The sequence below is a fragment of the Ailuropoda melanoleuca genome, chromosome 1 (assembly GCF_002007445.2).
Source record: "Ailuropoda melanoleuca isolate Jingjing chromosome 1, ASM200744v2, whole genome shotgun sequence".
Taxonomy (NCBI): Eukaryota; Metazoa; Chordata; class Mammalia; order Carnivora; family Ursidae; genus Ailuropoda; species Ailuropoda melanoleuca.
Window position 1 is genome coordinate 111139576 of NC_048218.1, and position 12723 is coordinate 111152298.

At 50.8% G+C, this 12723-nt stretch overlaps 1 protein-coding gene across 1 annotated transcript in view; it reads right to left on the bottom strand.

Annotated features, from left to right (window-relative positions):
* Positions 1-12723, bottom strand: part of PKD1L1 (polycystin 1 like 1, transient receptor potential channel interacting) — a 117486-nt gene that overhangs the window by 1343 nt on the left and 103420 nt on the right. The gene's annotated exons all lie outside the window — the stretch shown is intronic.

Here is a 12723-nt window from a genome sequence, read left to right on the forward strand (position 1 = left end):
AAGAAGACGGTGTCTCCCCACCCGGGACAGAGGCCTCTGGACCACCAGATCTCAGACTTCCAGCCTCCAACACTGGGAGGAATTCAGTTTCTGTCCGGGCCACGCGATCTGTGCTACTGCGTTCTGACTGCCCTAGCAAATTAACACCCTTACTAAATAAAGAGGTCTTTTAATCAGACACAGAAGTAAATATTTTTTCCAATTGAAAAATGGGCCGGGGCGCCTGGGTGGCTCAGTTGGTGAAGTGTCTGCCTTTGACTCAGGTCGTGATCCCGGGGTCCTGGGATTGTGTCCCGAGTGAGGCTCCCTGCTCAGTGGGGAGCCTGCTTCTCCCTCTCCCTCTGCCCCTCCCGCCTTCCCTGAGGTCCTATTCTCAAATGAATACATAAAACATCTTTAAAAAAAAAGAAAAGTGGGCCAAGTACATGAACAATTTACCAAAAAAAAAAAAAAAAGTGGCCAGCACACATAAAAAAACATGATCCGCTTCACCAGTAATCAAAGAAATGTGCGCTTTGACAACGGTCTCCTAGTTAGCGCCTGGGACTGACCAAGATGGAAGGAAAGTGGCCCCCAGTGCAGCTACTGTTGGGGGGAGTGGAGCTCTCACTGCTCTGCCCTCGGCCACGGCCACGGCCTGACAGCCACTCAGCCCCGTGGTGGACGTGAGCAGAACCCTGGGCGGCACTGCAGGGCCTGCATGGACGTTCTGCGGGTTCTGACTCAGAGCCCCCCTTGGATGCAGGCACGGGTCTCTGGGCTGGAGTCGGGAATGCCACCAGCAGGCTGGCTCAGGAGCGCGACTTTCAATGACTTTCCTGAAGGTTGTTGGTGCAAACAATAGGCTTCACGTGTTTAGAGCAGAAACCATCACCGCAGTCAAGGCGATGACATGTGCATGGCCCCCAAGTGACTCCTCATGGCTCTTTGTAGCCTCGCCGTCCCCGCCCCCGGCCCCCAGCAGCCAGGGGTCTGGCTCCTGTCATGACATGCTCGTTTTCCTGTCCCAGAATCACACGTGAATGGAAGCATTCGGTGAGTCAGGACTCTAGTTGTCCGGGTGCTTCCACTCGGTGTAGGCAGGGGGACCTGTCCCTGGGTTCCCGTGAATTAACAGTTCATCCCTCTGCTGGGAGACAGGGGACAAGCAAGATGAGCCCCAGCATGTGCAGGCCCGCTGCCTGAGTTTCCAGGCTGCGGTGCAGGGAGGGGGCGCGTAGGCAGGGTGCAGCAGGCTATCTGGGCTGGGGGCAGAGGTGAGGGCCTGGGGGTCCCAGCAGCTGGCGTTCGCAGGGGCCCCGCAGAGGAGAGAGGCCCAGAGAGGCCCTCCGTACATCGGCGGAAGGGAAATTCCTCAAGGCCAGGCCGAGAGCAGCCGAACGGGTCAGAGCCGCGCCCAGTGCCCACACGGGCTGGAAGGGACAACCTCATGATCGCGAGGCCTCATGCACCACATTCGTACGTCTTCAAAGCAGAGTCAAGTGGCTCAAAGTCTTTTCAAGGAGCTCACTGCATCCCAGAACAAAGCTCATGAATTTTTATAGAAATACGAAAATATCCAGCCTTCGACAAGGTAAAATTCACAAACCAGTATTTAGCAGGGAGCAGGTATGGAAAGCAGTGGAGAAATGTGACCGAAATGAGGAGGAAAATCAAACAGTGCAAGCCGATGCAGAGCGGACAAACGCTGGAATTCGCAGGTATAAACCAAAGGCCTTATTATGACTGGATTTCTAGATAGTCAAGAAGTGAAGTAGAGACATGGCAGATACGTTTTAAAAAACTGACCATTCAGGGACGTCTGTGGGTGGCTCAGTCAGCTGGGAGTCCGAGTCTTGGTTTTGGCTCAGGTCATGATCTCGGGGTTGTGGGATTGAGCCTCGTGTGAGGTTCCTCACTCAGGACAGCATCTGCTTATATTCTCTCTCTCCCTCTGCTCCTCCCTCCACTTATGCACACACGTGTGTGCAAGCGCTCTCTCTCTCTCTCTCAAATAAAGAAATCTTAAAAAAAACAACCAGTCAAACTTCTAGAGATGAAAACTATAAAGTGTGAGATAAACTGTGTGTGTGTATATATAAATATATATGCTGGGTGGGATTCAGGGAAGCTGCGACACTGGGAAAGGAAAGATTAGCAAACTTGAGGATGTAGATAATTTAAAATATTTGAAAAGAAACACAGAGAGAAAAAAAAGATGTTTTAAGGGAAAAGGACACCAGTGAGCTGTGGGACAACGTCAGGGGGCCTGACAAGTGGTCAAGGCCAGTAAAGGGGGGGTGTCAGGAAAACATGTGAAGAAACATCCCCAGATTTTCCAGATTTCATGGAAGCTGAACATTCCTAGATCCAGCGAGGCTGAGCATCACAGACATGAAGAAAACCACCCCGAGCATGTTGTACCCCAATTGCTCAAAACCAGTGATAAAGAGAAAATCTTGAAAGTGGTCTGAGAGAAAGGACACTCTGTACGGAGGAACGAGGATAAGGACAAAGTGAGAAAAGCTGTAGGCGCTGCAAGGAGAGGCAGATGAGCCACGGCCACAGGACGTGACTTCAGTCCCCACATCCTGACCGACACCAGTGGAACGACAGACAGCCAGCGGGCGCACCAGCCTCCAACAGCACCGTCAGCCAGTCCTGCCTCCAGGTGCTCTGCCACAGAGAGCTCTCTCGGTGACAAAGAGAACACGGACTAAAACACACACGCTTCTAAATGATCGATGGGGTCCCAGAAGAAGCCAAAGGAAAATGAGAAAGTATTCTGAACTAAATGACAATGAAAACACAGCCTGTAACAGCCGGTGGGGTGCGTTATCCTTTGAGAGAGAACCGAGCGCCAAATGCGTGTAACGGGAAAGAAGAAACGTCTCCAACCAGTGACCTCAGCTTCTGTCTGAAGAAGGACAGGAAGAACCACTCAAACCTAATGCCAGCAGGAAAAAGAGAATACTAAAGATCGGGACAGAAATCAGTGCCTTGAGCAGAGAAAGGCAATGAAACCGAAGCAGGTCCTTTGAGACCAGATGACCCCCGCTGGGCTGAGGAGAAGGGAAACCAGGCTCCCATGAGCCACAGCATCACAGAACTCATCTTCTCCCGATCACCCTACCCCTGGACTCTCGTTTATCATTCTGGACACACAGGAAGTACACACAGGGCTGGAGGAGGAGCTCCAGGAGTCACCGGCAAGTGAAGTGACTCAGAGAAATGTCAGATGGGGACGGTGGGGGTGGGGCAATGTCAGGTGGAGATGGTGGCATCATCAAAAATGTAGTTTAGTTGGGTGGGATGAGGAAAGGATTTCTCTTACAAATAATAAAGCCAATTCTGTTCTTTGGTGTGCCAGGGTCTTCGACCTAAGACATCAATTTCTGGTGAACTTAAATCTGGAGTAGGGACAAGGGCACCGGAAATGCAATCGTATCACTGGTACGTGGGTCAGTGTCTTAAAAGTTCCTCTTTCACGGCATCTCACAGGCTTCTCAGTCCTGTTTGTGCTGGCCTCTCCCCGAGACTGCCGTCCCCGTGCCTGGGACCCGGACCTCCTACTGACCTCAGAGGCACCTCCGATCTTGAACCAGACCCACCTCGAATGAAGGCAAGACTATTTATCATGGAAGGAGTTTTGCCCACAGAACAAACTGGTGACCGTGTCTTTTTAAACATGAGCTGAGCTCACTAGTAGAACACTACTAGTCATTCAATCAGGACATTTGTCCCATGGAGAATCTCAACGGTCTTTGAAAATACGCTCTCAGAGCCTTAACATCTCTGGTCTAAAGCGTGAGTGAAGTACAGCATTGGCCCTGCCCAGCACCACGAGGATTTCCATTTGCTTCTTAGGTGAGGGGCGCAAACATGGGTCCAGAAGTAGAAGAAATTAGACCGTGCGGACAGATGTCCCGCCAGAAAGCCCGCTGGCTGCGTGGCCCGTCAAGTGGCCGACCTAGAGCAGAGATAGCATTTAGCGGTGCGTGTGGACAGCGAACTTGCACGTTCCTGGGTGACTCGCTTTCCTTCATCCCTTTCGCTCCAGGGTATTGATGCTGTTGGGATGCCGGGGAGCCTTCGTGGCGGAAACATGCTGCTTGGTAAGGAGCAAGCTGCCCGTTCGCTGAGCTCCTGTCAGGGAGGGTGGTTCCTGCTTTGGGCGGAGCTCCTGTATCTCTCGGGCTTGGCTGATGCCCCGATCTTTCTTCTACCCACACTTCCTGCTGGCATTCTCTCTGCAGGTATCTGGTTACTGACATAAACATATGACCCTGATCACAAATAATTCCGAGCTTGTGAGTATCCAAGAGGGCCTCTCCAGCTTCCACCGTGGTGTGGGGCCCAGCACGGGGCTGGATCTCATTCGGCCCAACTCAGAGCACTCCGGAGGGCCACCCCTGGAGGATCGCAGATGCCTCCGTGCTCTGGAACTTTCACCCTGGAAAGATAATTGAGGGAAAGGATAAACCCCAGGCCGGGCTGGAGGAAGGAGGTGCCAGGAAGCAGTGCGGGTTGTGATGCACATTTCTGATCGGGGCCGCTCTCTTGTCTGCTAGAGAAAGCATTACATTTTTTATTAATTATAAAGGGTCATTTCCATCATGTTAGTTTTGCATGTTATAACGACCTTAAATTATTTTTAAACTGATTTTTTTTTTAACTTTGAGAGATTGTAGGTACAGGCGCAGTTATAAAAACTCATACGGAGATCCCACGAACACTTTACCTGGCCTTCCTCAATGGTAACATCTCGTGCAACCACAGGACCATCTTAACTTGGACGTTACATCCGATATGGTCAAGATACAGAACACTCCATCCCCAGGGTCCCTCCTGCTGCCTTATTCTAGCTGCGCCTCTCTCCCTCCTGCTCCAGAATCTGCGGTCCAGCTATAATGTTGCCACTTAAGCATGTTATGTAAACACGATTGTATACTATGTAACCCGAGCTTGGCGCTTGCAGTCAGCATCACTCCTGGAGACTCACCCCGGTTGCTGCTCGCACGGATACGCTGTTCCTTTTCCGTGCTGCGTTAGTGTGGCATGGACAAAGGCCCTACAGTTTAGCTGTTCGGTCAGTGACAAATATCAGGGAGGTTTCCCCGCTTAGGGGTATTACAAGGAAGCTAGGAACGTGCATGCACAGGGTTTTGTGACGGCCAGTCCCCATTTCTCTGGAATAAATGTATCATTTCTGGTACCATCCCCGGATCCTAAGTTTTCATGTTTCATTTTATGAGAAGTGGCCTGTTCTGCAGAGGGGCTGTACCACTTTACATCCCCACCTGCAATGGATGAGAGAGCTGCTCTCTGCACGCGTGCCCCATTTCGTGTCACCACTTTTACTCGAACTGTTGTCATGGGTGCGGGTGACGCCTCACTGGTCACACCCTGTGTCTCCCTGGTGGCTGCTGAGGCTCACATCTTCTCGGGAGTTTCTGAACGTTCTTTTCAGTGAAATGTCCACTCATGTTTTGGTCCGTTTTCTACCTGGATTATTTGTAATTTATTGCTGAGTTCCGAGAGTTCTTCATATATTCTAGAAACTAGTCCTTTGTCGAACGTGTAGTTTTCCGTTTACCCTTTTCCCAGGTGGCTTGCCGAGCAAAGCTTCTCATTTTGATCTTCGGATTGTGCTGATTTGCTTCTTTGGTTCTTTTTTCAAAAATGCTGTGGTTCTATGTTTTTCATTTCAGTCCCTGATCTGTTTGGAGTTAATTTTTGTCTAAGGTGTGAGGGCAAGTTGTGCTATTTTTCTTTTTTCTTGCGGCCGGCCGTCCGATCGCGCCAGCATCACTGTTGGAAAGGCTGGTCTTCCTCCACTGAATTGTTTTGCACTTCTGTCCAAAACTGGTTGGGCCTGTTTGCGTGGCTCTATTTCTGGATTCTCTGCTCTGTCCCATGACCTCTGGGTCCATCGCTTTGCCCCACCTCACCGTCCTGACCATGGCCGCGACCCGGCTCGCTGTCCCTCTCCTCTGACTCAGCATCCAAGAAACCAGCCACCTCTGAGGATTAGAAACATTGTCGTCCGCAGCTCTGGGAACAAAACCTGCTCGCCGTCTGCAGGGCCCTGGGCACGCTAAGGTCATTGAATGGTCTGTTCACACTCCTGAAATTTGATGATCCAGTTTCCCTGCTGCTTGCCTGACAACAGGGCCAGGAAGATGGTGAAAAGGAAATGCAGTAGTTATGAATGTGCCCGTGGCCAGCACAGATCTCTGGAAAACAACTGAGCTCTGCTCACCGCACCGAAGGCCTTCCTAAGGCCTCTACGTTTCTGAGGCCAAAGGCTAGTATTCTCGCGCGCTTCAGCCCATTCCAGGCAATCCACAGCAGCAGGAGACGTTGGGGAGAGGATGGCCAGTCCTAGACCAGGGGTCCCCAGTCCCAGAGACTTCCACAGCTTCCTTCTACAAGCACTCTAATTCTGCAGATCCGGTCCAGTACATTCTCACCCCGGGGCAGTGAGTGGGGACATTCTTGGGTCTGGTACGCCCACAGTGCCTATTGTAGTTCAGACCCCTTCTCTTCCATCCGAGAGAGACTTGGGGATGCCGGAGAGGGAGTTTAGGGTCTGGCTCCAGCTTCTGCTCCTCCTCTCCCCTTGGTCCCACTTCCAATTACTTGCCTCACCCCTCGACGTCATGATGCGGGATGAGCTCCTCAGGACACATCACCAGGTGGAGCGCCCCCTGTGAACCACTGCGCCAGGGTCTACCCTGGCTAGACACTTCCATCCAAGCTGCTGGGGGGTGGGGTCAGCCCTTTACTAAAGGTGTGGTACACAGACACGCATGGTTTCAGGGGGAGGCTCAATCGTGTGCCTACATATTTTTTTAAGATTTACTTATTTACTTTAGAGAAAGAGAGAGTGCCGGGGACAGGGGGACAGAGGCAGAGGGAGAGAGAAGCAGACTCCCTGCTGAGCGTGGAGCCCGACGTGGGGCTCGATGTCACGACCCTGAGATCATGACCTGAGCTGAACTCAAGAGTCGAACGCTCCACTGAGCCACCCAAGCGCCCCAGTGTGCTCCTAGTTTAAAACGCCATTTCAGGGGCGCCTGGGTGGCACAGCGGTTAAGCGTCTGCCTTCGGCTCAGGGCATGATCCCGGCGTTATGGGATCGAGCCCCACATCAGGCTCCTCCGCTATGAGCCTGCTTCTTCCTCTCCCACTCCCCTTGCTTGTGTTCCCTCTCTCGCTGGCTGTCTCTATCTTTGTCGAATAAATAATAAAAAATCTTAAAAAAAAAATAAAAATAAAAAAAAATAAAATGCCATTTCAAGCAGCAAAAAAGAATTCATTTTTGGTTATTACCTGATCTTTTTCAGAGTCCAAGAACTCAGATGATTCACTTCTTCCGTAGTTTTTATGATGATCAACAGACCCTAACACACAAACACCTGTCCTATGAAAGCCTCCCCACAGGAGGCTCGACGTGGAGGAAAAAGTAGACAGTTCGTGGAATTTTTGTTTTACCTTTATCAACTTAGTGGAATGAACTTCCTCAAAAAGTTGAAATTAATTGAGACGATATAGTCCTTGTCTTTAAATAGCTACAGTTGCTCAAAGGTGTTTGTGATGGGTCCCCCACGCAAAGACGCCAAGGTGCCACCCCAGTGCCTGCTGACGCGACCTCACTCTACAGATGGACACATCAAGATAAGGTCCCACGGTGGGGGGGCTAACCCCAGGTGACCACATCCTTACAAGACACACAGACATGTGCACGGGGAGACACCAGGAAAACTGGAATGGGGGGGGTCCCAAGCCGAGGAGCGGGGGGGGGAGAAGGGAGGCCTGGCCCAGACCCATCCCCGCGCCTTCAGAGGGCGTAAGACCCAGCGGCACCCCACCTCGGATCCCGGGGCTCCCAGGCCGTGACAGCCTCCCCGGCAAACAAATGCAATATTTTGCTTATTATTTTGGACATAACTGTAGTTTGAAAGACTCTCGGCTAAAACAGAAACTTCTTCGGAAGGAAGCCAGCTGATAGCGCCGGTTGGTCTTTAGGAATTCAGCTTTCTTGGCTCCCGCTATGAGATAATTTGGCTCGAGTAAATAAATTATGTTTTCACAGTCACACAGAAGTCCTGGTTTCTATCCATCGCGTCTCAAGTGCTACCCCAGCACACATCTAAATAAAAAAGGGATTAACAACAATATTTCAGCTTTGCCGGAGCTCAGTCTGCCAGGAAGGAATGAATCAACTCCGACAAGAGCGCTCGGTCTTGTGAAGTTATCACGGGCAGACTTAAATACGATCCCGAAAGCAGAGGAAATTTATCTCTGAAGACTGTCTGCTTGAACATTTCTGTTTGGTTCTTGCTACTTCTGATATATTATGCATTTGTAAATCACATCTGAATAGTTCTCTTAAATTTAATTAGCTTTTCTTGTGATGTCCACGGAAGAGAAAAATTCCAAGGTACACTTAGGCGTGAAGAAAAGTTTAGAAAAAAAAAAAAGAACAAGAACCATCACAGCTAATGATACCCGTGGCTGACCCTAGCATGTTGTCATCTTGCCGTGGAGTGATTCAACAGAGGCTTTGCGCTTATTATTTTTTTTAAGCCATCTCTACAGCTCGTGTGGGGCTCGAACCCACAACCCCGAGATCAAGAGTCACATGTTCCACCGACGGAGCCGGCTGGGCACCCCAAATCTTTTCATTTGGAAATCATCTTGAACGAACAAGAAAAGTTGCAAGAATGGTTCACTTGAGCGCTCCTGTACCTCGCCTTGGAATCATGTATTAACGTTCTGCCCTATTTACTTCATTTTTCCTCTTTCTACCCATACACATATTCTCGTAGCTTCTTGTGGCCAATCATGGATACGTGTTCACTGAGCACTGGGCTCTGTAGAGAAGAGGGTGAGACACAGCTCACGGGCAGACCAGCAGGCGTGCTGGGTCGGTTCAGTCAAATCTGGAACCAATGTCCTGCTTACCTAGCGAGTGACTTTTGGGAGTTATGGGAGAGTGCATTCTTCCCAGGAAACCTCATGTAATTCATTAATTTATTTGTTTAAAAGATTTTATCATTGGGGCGCCTGGGTGGCACAGCAGTTAAGCGTCTGCCTTTGGCTCAGGGTGTGATCCCGGCGTTATGGGATCGAGCCCCACATCAGGCTCCTCCGCTATGAGCCTGCTTCTTCCTCTCCCACTCCCCCTGCTTGTGTTCCCTCTCTCTCTGTCAAATAAATAAATAAAATCTTAAAAAAAATAAAAAAATAAAAGATTTTATTATTTATTGGAGAGAGCGAGCACAAGCAGGGGGAGTGGCAGAGGGAGAGGGAGAAGCAGACACCCTGCTGAGCAGGGAGCCCTATGCGGGATTTGATCTCAGGACCCTGGGATCATGACCTGAGCTGAAGGCAGACACTTCACCGACTGAGCCACCCGGGCGCCCCTCATTTTAATTTTTTTAATTGTCTTTTTAAAGATTTTATTTTTAAATCACCTCTACACCCGTGTGGGGCTCGGACTCACAGAGAGCAAGAGCCGCGTGCTCCACCGACCGAGCCAGCTGGGCGCCCCGAGACCTCATCGTAATCCAGCATCTGCATCATGAATGGCCCCTCACAGCCTACCAAGAAGAGCCACACCATGCTACCAACCCAAGTGGGCACCAGAGTTGTTCAGAACTTTGCCCCCAATTCTGAGACTTGTATTTTCCAAGTTCCAGGAATACTGTCTTCTCGGGGGACACAGACATCACTGGACCCCCATTCCCAGCCCCTGGAACTGTGCCCACCACCCTACTTGGTGAATGAATGCAAAGCCAGGTTGAATGATTATAGGAGCCTGGTGCTGGGAGAGCTTCCTTCGGAGTGGGGGACATGGAGGTTCAGGACGTTGAGTCACTACCTGGGCCCACCCACCAGCCAGCCAGCGCTTAAAACCGAATCTCACTCAGCAGGCGCTCGAGCCCCGGTCCCGCCTGCCTCTCCGGGGCGACCATACTTCCTGCGTGCCAGGCCGAGCGCGTATTTCCTTAAACAAACCCTTCATCACCTGTTATCTTCTCAAGGATTCCAGTTTCGTGTGTTCATGAGTCCGGAAAGCTGGGTTTATGGAGCCCAGTGAGGACCACGAAACATCCAGGATATGAGCGGGGGAGCTCAGCAAATTTCCTGGATGGGTTTCTGTGGCATTCGTAGGCTGTCCACGTTAAGGAAAGTCAAGTCTTCTAAATATCTTTTAAGGTCGCCCACAAACTGGCAAAGTTAAGGGAAGAAGTGGGACGAAAATCCACCCTTTCGATGGACCCCTGTGTTCTGGTGGTCACTGACTCACGGGGCGCACGCATGAACCTCTCCGAAAGCAGAAGCCGTGGGTGCTCGTGCCCCCCTCCCCCGCAAACCATGTCCACGGCAGTGGAAAGTGAGCCACGGGTCCTCCACGGCTACACCAAATGCCGAGCCTCCCTCTGGGCAGGTGAGTGCTAAGGAACGACACTTCCTTGCAAGAAAAGGCCCAAAACCGCTCAGGCAGACTGTAACCTGAGGTCAGGCTGTTCCCGACCTTCTGGATGTTTCTGCCTGATTCAGCCAAGTTCATAAAAGCGAAGCCAGAGGAAAATCGGCAGGAAAAACCCCTCTGGCATCACTAAGCTGCATCGAAGTCTCAGTGGCCTGGCCACTCCCACAGAGCAGCGGGTCCCAGGGGGGTGGTGACGGGGCCGGGGCATCAGGACGAATTTGGGACCAGGTCCTCTGGCTCAGCAAGGGGCACGCACTGGAGGGCAGCCCTCCCGGGTGGGATGGACGCAGCCGAGCAGAGAGCGTGCCGAGGCACCTGCGACTGCCAAGTGGGCGAGGACGAGCGTGCAGAGGCAGCAGCCCCGTGGTGTTTCGCTGCACTGAGTCACTTCGAAAAGACAAAGAACAATGTGATTTGTAGGTGGCTCGCATAGCTCCAGGCATTGAACCCTTCCAGTTTGTAACGATACGAATCTTAATTATTAATGGCTAAGATGAAAAACAGCTGCCCTGAAGTTAGGAAATGCAAATGGGTTGTTGGCTCAGATCACAGCATACAAAAGAGGGTCTGTCCCGGGATGTCCGGCCCCCCAGTCTGGTCCAAGGCCAAGCACGTTCTGGTTCCGTTCTGCGTGGGGTCAGCTGGTCGCGGTGCAGGAATTGACATCCACAGGCAACCCCGCGCCTCTGGGGGCGTCGAGTGCGATTGTCCTCGAACCTCAGGAAACTGGTCTGAATGGCACAGGCTGTGTCCCATCTGAGGACCCACCGTAGGCTGCGCTGTGTGCACGGAGCCCTGGCGAACGCTGGTGAACGCTGGCGAACGCGCCCTAAGTGTGGCTGTGCGCTGTTAGATCTACGAACTCGGGCAGCGCTTCCAGGACAAGACCAGTAAATCCCGTAAAAGTGCTCCCGTGGGACTTCTGAAGCAACAATCTCCCCTCGTCCTTGACTCCGTGGGAAGGTCTTGGACATGGTACTGTGACACGTAGCCCTGACTTGAAATACTGTCTTATTTTTTGAATTACATCAATTAAGAGTGTGTTTTAAAAATCAGAAATGGATGTTGCATTTTATCAAATGCAGTCATGGAGAAAATCAAGTGACAGTCTCTGCCATTTCTTGGTGAAGGTCACTATCTGTTTCCTGATATTCAAACGTCTCTTTGGTGTGAAACTCATAAATTATCATGGCGTATTATTCTTTTAATCTGAGGCTGGATTCCATTTGCCATTGTTTTTGTTTGTTTTGTTTTGTTATTTAGAGAGAGAAAGAGAGGGCATGAGCAGAGGAGGAGGGGCGGAGAGAGATAGAATGCTAAGTCGACTCCACGCTCGACATGGAGCCTGACATGGGGGCTCAGCCTCACGACCCTGAAATCATGACCTGGGCTGAAATCAAGTGTCCATTGTTCAACCGACTGAGCCAGCCAGGTGCCCTAGCAAGATTATGTTCCTTTTTTTTTTTTTAATTTTATATATTTATTTGAGAGAGGGAGAGAGAGAGCATGAGAGAGGGGAGAATCAGAAGGAGAAATAGACTCCCTGATGAACAGGAAGCCTGATGCGGGACTCGATCCAGGGACTTCGGGATCATGACCTGAGCCGAAGGCAGATGCTTTACTGACTGAGCCCCCCAAGTGCCCAAGATTACATTCTTAATAAAGATCATAACCTCCAATCACAATGATATTCTTCTGAGAAAATGCTAAATTCCCAAAGTCCTGTTTTACGATTTCTAGTTACCTGCTTCTGGGGAATCAGGATCAGTATGCACTGGGCATCATGTTGGAAGGCAGCCTCACCACTCTGTTCACTGGGACGCCACCAGCTCCAGGAGGAGGGACAGGAAGTTGCTCTCTCCACACAGGGCCTGTGGCCCGGTGTGAAGACCACAGAGCTGCAAGCTTCCCGCCCTCCTTCTATGGGGAGAAGGGGTTCCACATTTTGGGGCAGTGTGTGGCTCCCTGAAATCCTTGGTTTCATTGATAGGGATCATTCATTTTTACAAGGTTTTACCAGTTAAGGTATTCTGGTATCAAAATGAGTAAGACTGTCATGTGGTTGTTTTGTCTTTTTAAATTAGAGATATTGCTGTCCAGTTTTGATATTGACATATTACTTAGATCCATAGAAGCGCATCTGGAAGCTTTCTCTGTCTCTGTGCTCTGCAACAGTTCAAAGAACGTTTTGAACTTACGTGAGCCAATGTGCCTTTGGAAGGGAGGTCTTCACACGCTGC